The sequence below is a fragment of the Pleurodeles waltl genome, chromosome 8, assembly GCF_031143425.1.
Source record: "Pleurodeles waltl isolate 20211129_DDA chromosome 8, aPleWal1.hap1.20221129, whole genome shotgun sequence".
NCBI classification, from domain to species: domain Eukaryota; kingdom Metazoa; phylum Chordata; class Amphibia; order Caudata; family Salamandridae; genus Pleurodeles; species Pleurodeles waltl.
This window is the reverse complement of record NC_090447.1, coordinates 831,797,514-831,809,760: the sequence shown is the minus strand read 5'-3', so window position 1 is coordinate 831,809,760 and position 12,247 is coordinate 831,797,514. Positions and strand designations below refer to the sequence as shown.

The following is a 12,247-nucleotide window of genomic DNA, read 5'->3' as shown; positions in this document are numbered from 1 at the left end:
TCCGTGTCAGTATGTTGTTTCTTCCTCTTCCTTGTTTTTGGGCATGTCTCTGTTTTCTTTGTGGTGTCTGCGCCCAAAGGATGAAAGCTAGAGTGGGTTCTTTCTACAGTCAAGATACTACAATATTTGCTGCACTCGGAAACTCACCCCATAATGCTTTCCGGAGTATTCCTTTTACGAAACATTTTTGCTCATAACTCACTGTGTGATGGTCCTAGGACAATGGGATCACCATCAAAATGTTGAGCCTGGTGCTCTCTCTCCGTGTAGGTCATCTGTGGGTCCCCACACGAGGTTGGGGGGGACCCGCAAATAATAATATTAATAAATATAAACAATGGCAATATTTTCATGTTTTGCTGGAGATAGAGAAGGAAGATAAATGGAAGTACTTTAGTTATATGCAGGGCTACTGGAATTATGTGGCAGAGGAGACCAGATTGTGTTGCAAGAAAAGTCCAATTATGCAGTTTTTTTAATTACAGCTTAGCCAAAGAAAGTTCATTTTCTGATTCAGGTTCTCAGTGATCAGTCTCACAAGCTAACTATTTTAAAGAGTCTAACTCATCACACTGGCCTGTGCAGTTAAACTGATCATTCCTGTTTGAGTGACTTCTGAAAGGAGGAGAGAAAACTAAAGTGAGAGAAACAGGAAGGATCGAGCAGGGGAATGGAAGGAAGTGGAAGAAAGAATCTCAGAGAAGGAAGTGATGAAGGGAATCGTAAAGGTGGGTCAAAATAGCAAAGAAAGAGGAAGACTGCAAAGAAGGCAGTAAAGATAGAACAAAAAGAAGCAGCAGCAAAGGAAGTTAGAATGGAGGAAAGGAAGAGCACCTAGGCGTGAAGGAGGTGAAGAATGTGAAAAATGAAATTAATTGAGGATTCAAAGAAATCACACAGGGATGAAGGTTATAAATAGATGCATGAAAACGAGGGAAAAAACGAGATACAGTGACCAGTTTTCCTTTTTCTTTTTTTTTTTTAACATCATGACCTGGGCTGTAACCTGGCAGTGTGATCTCCGGCATATAGTTTCATCCTTTAGTGCGTCAGTTCTGTTGATGCTTCTGTTATGACAAATTCAGGGACGTCTGAAAACAGATTGGACAGCAACATTAAGTACCCTCTTAAAACAGATTTAAAGGGGAGGAAAGCTGAAACTTGCTGGCACAGAACATTTTCTACTTAATTGTGCTTTTCCGTCTTAAATTCCATTATGCTTATTGTTTGTGGAATGCAGTGTTATTCCATTTATCTAGCATTGTCAAAACAAATATGCCATGTCTTTAAAAGGAGCTTACTGAACTCTTGATTTTGCCAGTGTGTTTGTTTGCATTAGCCAAAAACGAAAAAAAATCAAATGGCCTTTCTTGACCATGTTTTGCTCAGCACTCCCCCTCACTGCCCATGTATGTTTGGGCGGCTGTCTCGGGCCGGCCAAACACACATGCGCGGTAGGCTCTCTCCAGCCCAGCAGCACAGTTGCCGAACTGGAGAGATCCTGCATAGGTGCCCAGTCTGCCTGGGTGCTCCCATCCAATCCAGACGCTGCTTTGAGCCTATGCAGCCAGCAGGGAAGAGCAGCGCGGCGCAGGGCGTTGTCGAAAAGGCAAGTGTTCATTTTTTTTTTTTTTTAATTAAACTTTAGATCCCCCTACCAGCCCTGGGCGCCGCACCTGCCCCGCTCCTTATGAGCGAAGCCAGCCACCACTGTTTATTTCTGTATTGTGTTGTGAAGAGAGTTGCTGTTTCTGGGTTGAAGCTGCAAACCATGGCAGCATCCTTTTTGTGAAGTTCGTTTTCCTTGTGGAACATGTACTTCATTGAAAATGAATTCAGTTTGTGTTTTTGAGTTGTCTTGCTCATTTAAGTAAGTTTTCATTACTTCTAGTGCATGATTTTGATAAATGTTGGTGTGGTGTGCTTCCAAGTTTAAAAGTACCCCAGAGGTTGGTTACTTAATTGAACTCAAAACCATCTAGTATTGATGATATCTGTGGTATCTTTTAGATACGCTGAAATCCGGTGCACAAAACAATTATGAATATATTTGCATGTTTTACTAATGGCAGCAGGAGAGACCTTTATTCCGAAATAGTTGGACTGACGGGATTAGTTTAAATAGCTTTGTGAAGTTTTAGGAAGGTATAAATAACGGCATTCTTGGGTTATTATTCCGTATTGGAATTCCACCGTTCTGGGGTGTTTTTTTTTTTTTCCTGTGTTTTTCTATTTGGCTTTTCTTAAGGGTTCCTGAGGTGTGGTCTGTTTCCAAAAATGTCGTACAGCTTTGTTGTTCAATGCTGCTGTATCTTGAATTACTACCTCTCTTCATTTTCTGCTTATTTTTGTATTTTTCTCATTGTGTAAATCGGTTAGTACTTTAAAATACATGGTGTCATAATGAGTTTACCAAGTGTTGTTTCTTTTCTAGGTTGAAAATTGCGCGCAGAACATCTTTTTTCAGAGCTGCTTTTTTTCTGGTAGTACAGGTGACGAGGCAAGAGAAAGTTTTTTTTTTTTTCTGGGACCTGTAAAGTCATTGGGAATTCTTTCTTCAGCGCAAATGAAGAAAATGTTTAGACACACTTTTCTGAAAAATTAATTTACTTCACTTTTTATGTCCACAAAATCAGTGGACTTAGTTGTTACAAAGGATAGGCCTTTTTTTTAGAACTTTGTCTTGTTCTATTGAGATCTGTTTTCCATGTAGGATGTAAATTGGAGTCCCTTTTCGTGGTTTCACCACATGTAGGTCGGTCAATGTGCCTGATCTCATCTGCACTCTTGGCGTTTGTAATGTCCTTTCCAACGTCCTCGGTCGCTGACAAAAGATAATGTTGTTTTCCTTCGTTGTTCCAGTGGGGATGGGCCTTCTGTGCTCCAGTCTGTTGATAAGCTTTTAGAAATATTAATTCATTTTTGCATTATCTTCTGTTTGGTTGTTGCACGGTATGTATTTCTCCTTGAAGTATGGTTATACTGAAAAATTTGTGATATTCTTTTGTAGTTTTAAACTTTTGATATGTTTTTATTTTGCAGTTTAAACAAAAAGATATAATTTAAGGGGCACTGGCCATGCACCCGCAGTTTTATTTATGTTTTCGTAGTAAAGCATGGGATATGTTTTTGTTTGTTTGTGTGTTCCAGAAGAGTTTTGGCATTCTTCTATTAATGCATTTTTCTCCTATAGTTCTTTTCTTCATATTTCGCCTGTCCACCACAGCACACAGCAATGGGTTCAGTGTGCTTCAGCCGTTGACTGACTTCACTGTGAATGACTCCGTACTGCTGTTTCACAGCCAGCACATAAAATAGTTCACTTAAGTGCTAGAAACTACAATGATAGTGCAAGCTTTTTGAGACCAAAACAATTTTGTGCTGGCAGTCATTTTTTTTATACCACTGGGGGTCCACAGAACCTCCAGCAACTTTTCACACAAACCATGGCAAAACCAAACCAGCATTGTCGAAGTGAAAAGACTGCCAATGAACGCCAGTCCTACTAGCTTTGCCAGTGCTTGTTTGCTATGGAGCCTATTTTAAATATTGATGGTTTGTAAAATTTTCTAGTGGCTTTTCCATCAGAAAAATACAGCGTCTTCCTTGCTGTTAAGCTAGGTTGAGTAGTGAGGTGATTTTGAACAAATTGTGTTTGCCTGTTGCACCGGATTAGGTTTGAGGAACCCTTCCTGACATGCGTCAGACCAAAATTTGTATAGATAAGAGGTTAGCACCCTTGAGGTAGGTGGTGGTGGACCCAATATACATAGTATCGCAAAGATAAACCAATAACAAAATTTGTAAAGCACGTCGTTCATCCTACGGCGTCTTGGAGCTAAAGAGACAAACGAAACACGGATCACAGGCATAAGCCACGACTCATCTTTATAAGTGCTAAGAAAATGGGAAAGTCTTTAGGGACTTGTAAAAACACTTAAATGCTTTTATCGGTTTGATCTGAAGCAGAAGGGTGTTCTACAACTGTGGTAACAGAAAAGGTAAAGCTCTGCCACTCACTCTTGCTTTTTTAACTCGCTGTAGAACCAATAATAACTCTGATTTATAGGGGCTATCTTCATATAGTATACAGCATCTGAATTTGTTTGCTAGAGTCGATTTTTCAGCTTCCGAAAATTCCCTAAACATGAAACAAAGGATTTTTATAAAAGATTCTCTGTATGACTGGGAGCATTGCAGCTCCATTCGTGCGTGGGAAACATGCTCATGTGTCTGTATTCCAGACAGTAATACATTCCAAATTTTGAATCTGCTATAATGCATTGAATCAAAATTTTGGAAGACCTAAATACTGAATATTGCTGTAGTCGATTCTAGATAACATACAAGTTGTTACCACTGGCTTGTGTACATTTTTCGCTGACCTTCAGTAACTAAAGCAAAATGATGGTAGGGCATTGATCTGATGACTCATAAACAGGAGCTTATCTAAAATGACACTGAATGACTTTACCCCAGGCACTAGGCCATATGGCATCCTGCCACCTGAATGTATGATTTCCACCAGCAGCTTCATTTTGTCAGTGTTACCTTGAAAAACGTTAGAGGCCATCCCAATCTGTACTGCAGCGAGGCATGACGTTATGTTACCTGCTCCTGTGTGCGCATTTTGATCCAGTCTGTCAATTGTATATCGTCCGCACAGGACACTACTGGGCATCCAAAAGTTTTAATAAGCACTAGCATCTGTATATTAGATTGGGTTATAAAGTGAACCCTCAAGCCACTCGCCAAGAAACTTACTGTGATGTTGAGTGATTGAGGGTTAGCAAAACTATCTAAGAAGGATGTTTCCAAAATTATAATACACAACCTTAGTACAGCTCCTTTATTCCAAGACTCCTGAGGTGCTTCATAATTATATTATGATCCATGGTGTCAAATTCTGCAGACCGGTCCTCCAAGATCAGTACAGCACTACCACATTTATCATCAGTTAAGCACAACTTATCCACTGTGAGTCCCATAGTGGATACCTTTCCTTTGCCAGGCCTAAAACACAGTTACCATTCATCAAAGCAAGCACCTTCTTCTAGCTGCTTTTTTAACTGTTTGTGTACTACTTTTTTGTATGATTTTACCTGCAACCCATAAACAGGTGATGGGTCTATAGTTCTCACTTTTCGATCTATCTTTCGATAATCTCTTGGAAAATAGCCCAGGTTAAAGTTTCATGTACCAGCAAACTTGGCCCATCTGAGGTAGACCATCCCAGTTTTAATTTTATCATACATTTTGTGAATCCTTACAGAGAAATATGTTAACAGTTCATTATAGAGCTCCTAAAGGGTCATGTATCGGAGATACAATCTTGATGCATACCTGGAATTTTAAATGGAAATACCAAAATAATTTGATTGTGCTGCAAGTATATATTTCTAATAAGTTCTTAGCTGTTACATATTACTAGCTAAAGCATTACTATTATAGCTAGTTCTTCCTTTTCCTTTCTGCTTTCCATACCAGAAGTCTGCTTATTTGTGTCCTTGCTACTGTAAATTTACATAACCACATAGGTACTTCCTTATCTAGCATTATCAAAAGCTCTTTATTGCGTATACACCAAGTCTGGGTAACAGACTGACAGCTCAGTACTTCTTTAATGATGTGGCTTTTCTTTCGGAGACATGCTTTACATTAGGCTTGTTTAAAGCCCTTCTCAATTTAGTTGAGGATATATGGCAAGGGGATGTATTTGATCCCACATTATAAACAATGACTCAATCATGATCAGTCCAGGGAAGGGCCAAACGAGATTCTATCGCAATTAGATCTTCCGGTCCTAAACTTGATCTTGAATAATGTCCCTTCTCATGTGTTGCTGGCGAGATGTTCTGGATCAGACCACAGGTCCCTAATTATGTCCATAAACTGTTGGGCTGTGGCATTACTTGTATCACGTGTGCAGATTGTTATCTCCTGAAGCAATCAATTTTTGCCTACAGACAGCAAAACTGTCACTCATGTCATACACCTCCTTCCACGACTGGTGACCTGACTTGGGCAGACAACATATGAGCAGAAAATGCAGGATCCATTCTGCAGTTGACAACCTTCTTCTACATGCCAGAACTTCAGAATTTGCATTTGCTCTAGGGTCTCCTGACCAGTCAAAGGTAGGGTGACCAGGCATTCTGGGTTTGCTGGGACAGTCTGGGATTCTCACCAGCTGTCTTGGCAGATTTCAGCAAAATTTGCTTGTGTCTCGGTTTTTAGAGGGGTTGACTGAAAGCAGGAGGAGGCACGTTTGTATGCGTTCCAAAGCAGGGCTAGTTAGCAAATGTTTTAAGAAAGCAATTTAATTTGCAGGTACGATACTGGGATTAGAAATTACATTTTATGTATTTTCTTAGTATCTATTCTGTATTTCTAATTTGATGAGCGTGGTCATTCTGTGGCACTTGGTTAGTGTAAAATTGTAGGCTTTATTATATTTTTGGGAAATGTCCTGTTTTTGGTTTTTTAAATCTGGTCGCCTCAGTCAAAGGGGAGGAGCAGGGTAAAAAAAAGGAAATATTTATTTCGAAATAACCAATGACTTTGGTAACAATTATATTTTTATTTTATCCTAGCTTCCTTGGTAATAATCAAATTTCACGTTGATACGGATTAGGGTGTGGAAGTTTAGGACTTCCATTAATGAAGGTTACAGGTAAATAATCTGGCCATTTACTTGTGCCTGTTCAAAAGGTTTAAGAATGTCTGCCTGCTAGGGCGTTTATGTTGTGCAAATATAACATAGGTTGGGGCGGAATTTAAACTTCAATCTAGTATTTTGGGAAGTGCACAAACTTTGCACTTCACCAAGCCTGCAGAGTTTTGTAAACTTGGCTTAGCTTGACTTGTAGAAATGTGTTTTTTCACCAGAATGTTTTTTTGGGGAGAAATCTGTAGCTTAATAAGCTTTGAAAAGATTTATTTTTCTACAAAAACTGCTTTTGCATCTTTTTTATACTAGTTTCAGGAAAGTTGTAAAAGCTTGAAGTCAATAAATATTTATAAAAATGGTCTAACTTGGAATATCCCAACTACCTCCTATAAAACAAATGTGGCAATGCTTGGGAAAGGGAATTCGAACACAATACATACACTTCAAGTAAATGAAACCTTGAAAAGACCTATGGTTTCGCAAATACAGCTTCATAAGACAATATTCGTAGCTAAGTAATCTTTCAGTATTTTTTTTTACTTGTAAAAAACAGTGAGGGCAGCTCACTGTTGGATGGGCGATAACAGTGCTTTGTAAAGGAAGCTTCCTATTCTGTCGCGTGCATGTGAGATAATGTGGTTAAGATGTGGAAATGCCAGGCAGATTCCATCTTGACCACAGAAGTCTTGTCTCGGGTTTCCGGGAAGATCAGAACAGTCTTTCGCAGGTTTTGTCGGCAAGCCATGCTCAGCGATTGTACTGGATAAACATGATGTACAATTGTTCAGCATGCACTTTGGCCACTGTCACAAAGTGTTCTAAAACCGGTAGCACATTTGAACGAATGCCAGTAGACGCTGGTTTTTGAGGCTTTTACAAATCTGTTGCTTCACATTGCATTTGCCACAAGTTAAAAACACAAAGTCAGACAGTTCTCACTTTTTAGTCAACTGTACGTTGCATAATGGGGATTTTGAAACCATCCACAAAATGACAAAAAATACTTATTAGACTTAGATTAAAAACCCAGGTCGGGATCGTTTTTGTAAACGTGACAAAAAAAATCTTACAATTTTTAATTTATTAAGAATAATTAAGAAACATTTTTTAAAATAAACTAATGCTATTTGAAATATAGGTGGTCATTATGACCCTGGTGGTCAGTCAGCAAAGGTGGCGGTTTCACTGCCAACAGGGTAGCGGTGAAGACCGCCACATTATGAGTGTGGCGGGTTGGCCTTTGCCAACCCGCCACATCTCCACTCATACCGCCAGGGTTGTCGGAGCGGCTGGGCTGGAGATGTGCATCTCCAACTTGGCGATCCACAGAAGACAGCTGGCGGCATTGGGACACGACTTTCCACCAGGGTTTCTGCGTCAGTAGCACCGCCATGAAAACCCTGACGGAAAGCCTACCTGTGACAGGGAATTTCTTCCCTGTCATACCGGTGACAGGGAATTTCTTCCCTGTTACCGGTAGACAACTCCTTCCCCTCCCACCCCCCCAACAAGCACTAAACCCCCCCATCCCCACTCCAGAGACAGTGCCCCCACCCCCTCCAGACACAGCACCCCACTCCCCTCCCTGCATACATGCACCCGCATAGACACGCACCACGCACACTCATTCACCTACACTTACATACACGCATTCACTCACATGCATCCATACTCTCATTCACCTCGGCACTCATACACGCATTCAACCACGCATACTAACATGCAGACAAACATGCATGCTCACACCCATCCAAACATGCATACTCACACGCAGACGAACATGCATTCACCACAATACTCATACTCGCATACACACAGACAGGCACACTTATGTGCATACACGCACTCACTTCTACATTCAGACACGCTTACAACCACGCATACACATAAATTCATGCACACACGCAGACAATACACACACAAACGCACACACAACACCCCCCACTCTCCCTCTCCTGTCAGACGATCAACTTACCTTGTCCGGGGAGGAAGTCGACCGGCAGGGAACGGGTGCTTCCACCTCCATTAGAGCCCCGCTAGCAGGACACCGCCAGGCCATATTATTGCTCATAAGTGTGGCGGAAATCCAGCAATACCCAAAATATGGTGGCACCCATGCTTTGGCAGTCTTCGAGGAAGACCACAAAAGTCATAATGACCACCATAATGTTAAGGCTTTATTTGTGTACGTTTTCCATGTAGGGGTTAATCGAGATAGCATAGTCACTTTACTGTGTCTATTTTAGTCACCTGTGCAGGAGAACGGGTCTCTGATCAATTACCACTCAGTGGCGTAGGACCATGGGAAGATGAATTAGCAGGAGGAGTAGATGTCGGAGGGAAGTGGGAGATGGAAGGCTCTTCAAGAGGGTTTAATGGTAGGGGAGCAGTGATAGTGATCCCCCCTCCCCCTGCCCTTCTGTTTGAAATTATATTAAACAAGAGAAGGTGTGGACTTGCTGAAGGTAATTTGGCTCAGGGGACAGCGCAGCAGGGGGAAAGAGTAAGCCAAAAGTGGGTAAGCCGAAGAACAATGGTTGGTTTTTAGGAGGGGTGGAGTAGGAAGAAAATGGGCAGGGCTTCAAGTGGGATGAAAAAAGTGGGGGGTCCTTGAAAGACACATGGCCTATATAATTAATTTTGTGACTTAAGCATAGATACAAAAATTCACCGAGAGTGCTACCCTACCTACCATTTGCATAGAATCACAACTGAACTACCATACGTGAGCATTTGAGAGTCCAAGGATTAGATGACCATGTATTCTGAACATTTTTTGCTCCTGACAGGCACTTGTGCGAAACTCCAACTGCCTTCAGCCACAACTTAATTGTGCCCCGTTATAATCACCTGGATGAGACTCAATTAAAATGATGCACCAGACAAGAGAAATACTCTGCCTGGTAAAAATAAAAGTAATACAACGTCCTGAGGGAAAGAAAACACTCATAGGGAATATAAAATTAAGTAAAGCATGTGAAATATAATCAGGAATGACATGGATTACCTTAACGTTTTTTTACACTCATTCAGAAATCGATCAGTGTTTTTGCATGAGAAGTTAAGGACATGAATACAGAGCCCGAAAAAGACCCGTTTTAATGTCTGCTTCAAATTTCTACTGGTTCTGAGAACCCAGAGTGACCCAGCCCACTTAAAGCCCTAGAGATTGGGAGCTGGAGCCAAGGTAAGGTTAATTAAGATGTCTTTTGAATCCTACCAACCTCTTCGTTGTACTCCCCTTCTGCAGCTTGTTTTTAAAACTCCACACTAGCATTTATTCCCCTAAGACAAATCCTATTTCCTGAAAACTGATTCCAGCTCTGTAGCCTATGGCTGTGATTGTAAGCGGTGGTTTAACAGAGGCCCCTACAGCCCCCATGGTGCAGGGGGCCCTGAGCTCCAAGGGGCCCCTTCAGCACAGTACTCAGGCCTGAGAGCTCCCGCCTGAGTCCAGAGGGGGGCACCTCCATGTTCTGTGCAGGTTCCCCCCCCCTCAAGTTTTGTTACGCCACTGATTGTAAGTGCCTCTGTGAGGTATATGATATTAATCACACTGAACAAAATCCAATATCCAAGGGTTAGGAAATTATTTTGAAAAGTAAATTCCATCTCTCTTGGGTTTTGCCCTAAAACTGGGGCTTTATTTGAGGATTTTCATTCTTTATGAACAAAAATATGCATGTTCCATTATTTACCGGCCTTTTTCTTCAATATATTTCAGCAGGTTTAACCTGCTGGACATGTACCTGAGGAAAATTGCAGGGGTGTGGAGTTAACTGCATCTGGCAATCTCAAATGTAAGTGAAAACTACATTCCTTACCATACTGGTTGCTGCACAAACAGTGGCTTGTGCAGTGGTAAGTAAAAACAGGGCATTTGCAATCAGGTTCTTAGAAGGTTACTGGTGTATGCTCCCTCAACCAAACATAATGTCATTGCCGTTTTTGCAGTACCACGTTACCTTCCCCTCAGCCTGTGGTGCCTACTCACGGAATAAGGAGTCCTGTGATTAGGAAAAGCTATCACCTACAAAGTTATCCACACTGTAACCCCAGCACCCTCAGTAGCTTCTGCACCAGGATGGCTCCCGTTGCCACTTGTTTACAGTTGCCACAACAGGAGTCACTCTGGTGGAAAACAGCTCTGCTGTCATGGGCGCAGCGCAACCATCTCTGGGAAAAGTTACACAAAAGCAATGTTGTGCTTACTCTTCTTCACCTTTTCAGCCATTCCTCTGCACACAACCCTTTCCGCCAGTAAGTGCAGAAAACGCATGACCCAGCCACATCACCGAAGAGGGCCACCATCCTGCTAACGTGGTCGTTTCATATGTGCATGTGTACGTCATGTACTTTGCCAGAAACTTCTGGCACTCCTACAAATCCATATTGAGCGGGTGGAAAGTTTGCAATTAAAGAAAAGCTAGAGTAAAAGTTGCAAGCTAGCGTAATGTTCATTAGGCTAGGATATGGTTTAGATGGCAGGTGCAGCAACCCAGGCCCAGTTGCATGAAGACTTGCTGAATGTCATTCGGCTCGGGGGACAGCCCCGCAAGTTAGCCAAGGAGGAAAGAATGGAGCCAACGAACAATGGTTGGTGGCTTAAAAGAGGTAAAGCAGAAATGAGACGGGAAGCTGGAGCCAGGTGGTGTGGTGGTTGATCAGCAGGGGTGGGTTGGGAGTGGTTAAAAATGGATGGGCATCGGTAAGCAGCTGAAGGTAATAGTTTGTGGGGCAGTGGAGCCAAGAAAGTATGTGTTGACGTCTTTTTCAGTAAAGAGACTTTTTTTGAACCTCTGAAAGTGTCTCCGTGCATCACAGCGCCTACAGGGATATTCTACAGCACAAAAAGCACAAAGAAACTTACTGTATGCTGATTTTTGAGCTATAGCCTTTGCTTCTGCTTTTATTCACGTGGTAAGTTTGCTCCACAACAGCTCTCTTTATCTTCTTTGCAAAAATAAAGTTAATCAATGAGTCTGCTATCAATGAACGCACTTCTCAAATGTGTTCTGTCGCTTGGTATTGATGTGCCTAATGTGTATTTCTGGGTTTTGTGTAGTGTTAGCATGGCACCAATGGGAAGGTTCAGTGCACTCCTACCAGAGACAAAAGATGAATGGGGGAATTTGATTACTTTGGTAAATGGGTGGTTTTTCAGAAGCTTGAGGAAGGTCAAAAGACGGCATGTGGCGCGCAAATATTCTGTAACAAGTAAGTCACTGAAGGGAAACAGCAGCATAGTCGCTGGTCGAAATTAGAAAGGTGGTGTGTTGTTCAAACGTTTCTAATTTAAGGCAATTTGTTCAGAAGGTAGGCATGGAAAAAGCTTTGCGACGACATGTTTTGGAGACTGATTTTTGAAATGGGATCTTTCTCTAAAAGGTGACCTGTGTAGAGATTTTATGTTTTAATGAATGTGGTGTTGGCAGGCCCAGTGAAGTTAGAAGCATGGGTGTGCTCTGTGTGGGTTGTATCCCATGACATAATCCCCACAGAAGACCCTGTTGAGACGAGTGACTGAAGTAAAGTGGGTTCATTAGGGTGGAGCCATTGATATGCACACGTTTATAG

The 12,247-nt window shown here is 41.7% G+C and overlaps 1 protein-coding gene across 1 annotated transcript in view; it reads left to right on the top strand.

The window, feature by feature from the left end:
• The window catches only part of RAB20 (RAB20, member RAS oncogene family), a 119,787-nt gene that overhangs the window by 44,545 nt on the left and 62,995 nt on the right, over positions 1–12,247 (top strand). The window lies entirely within an intron of this gene.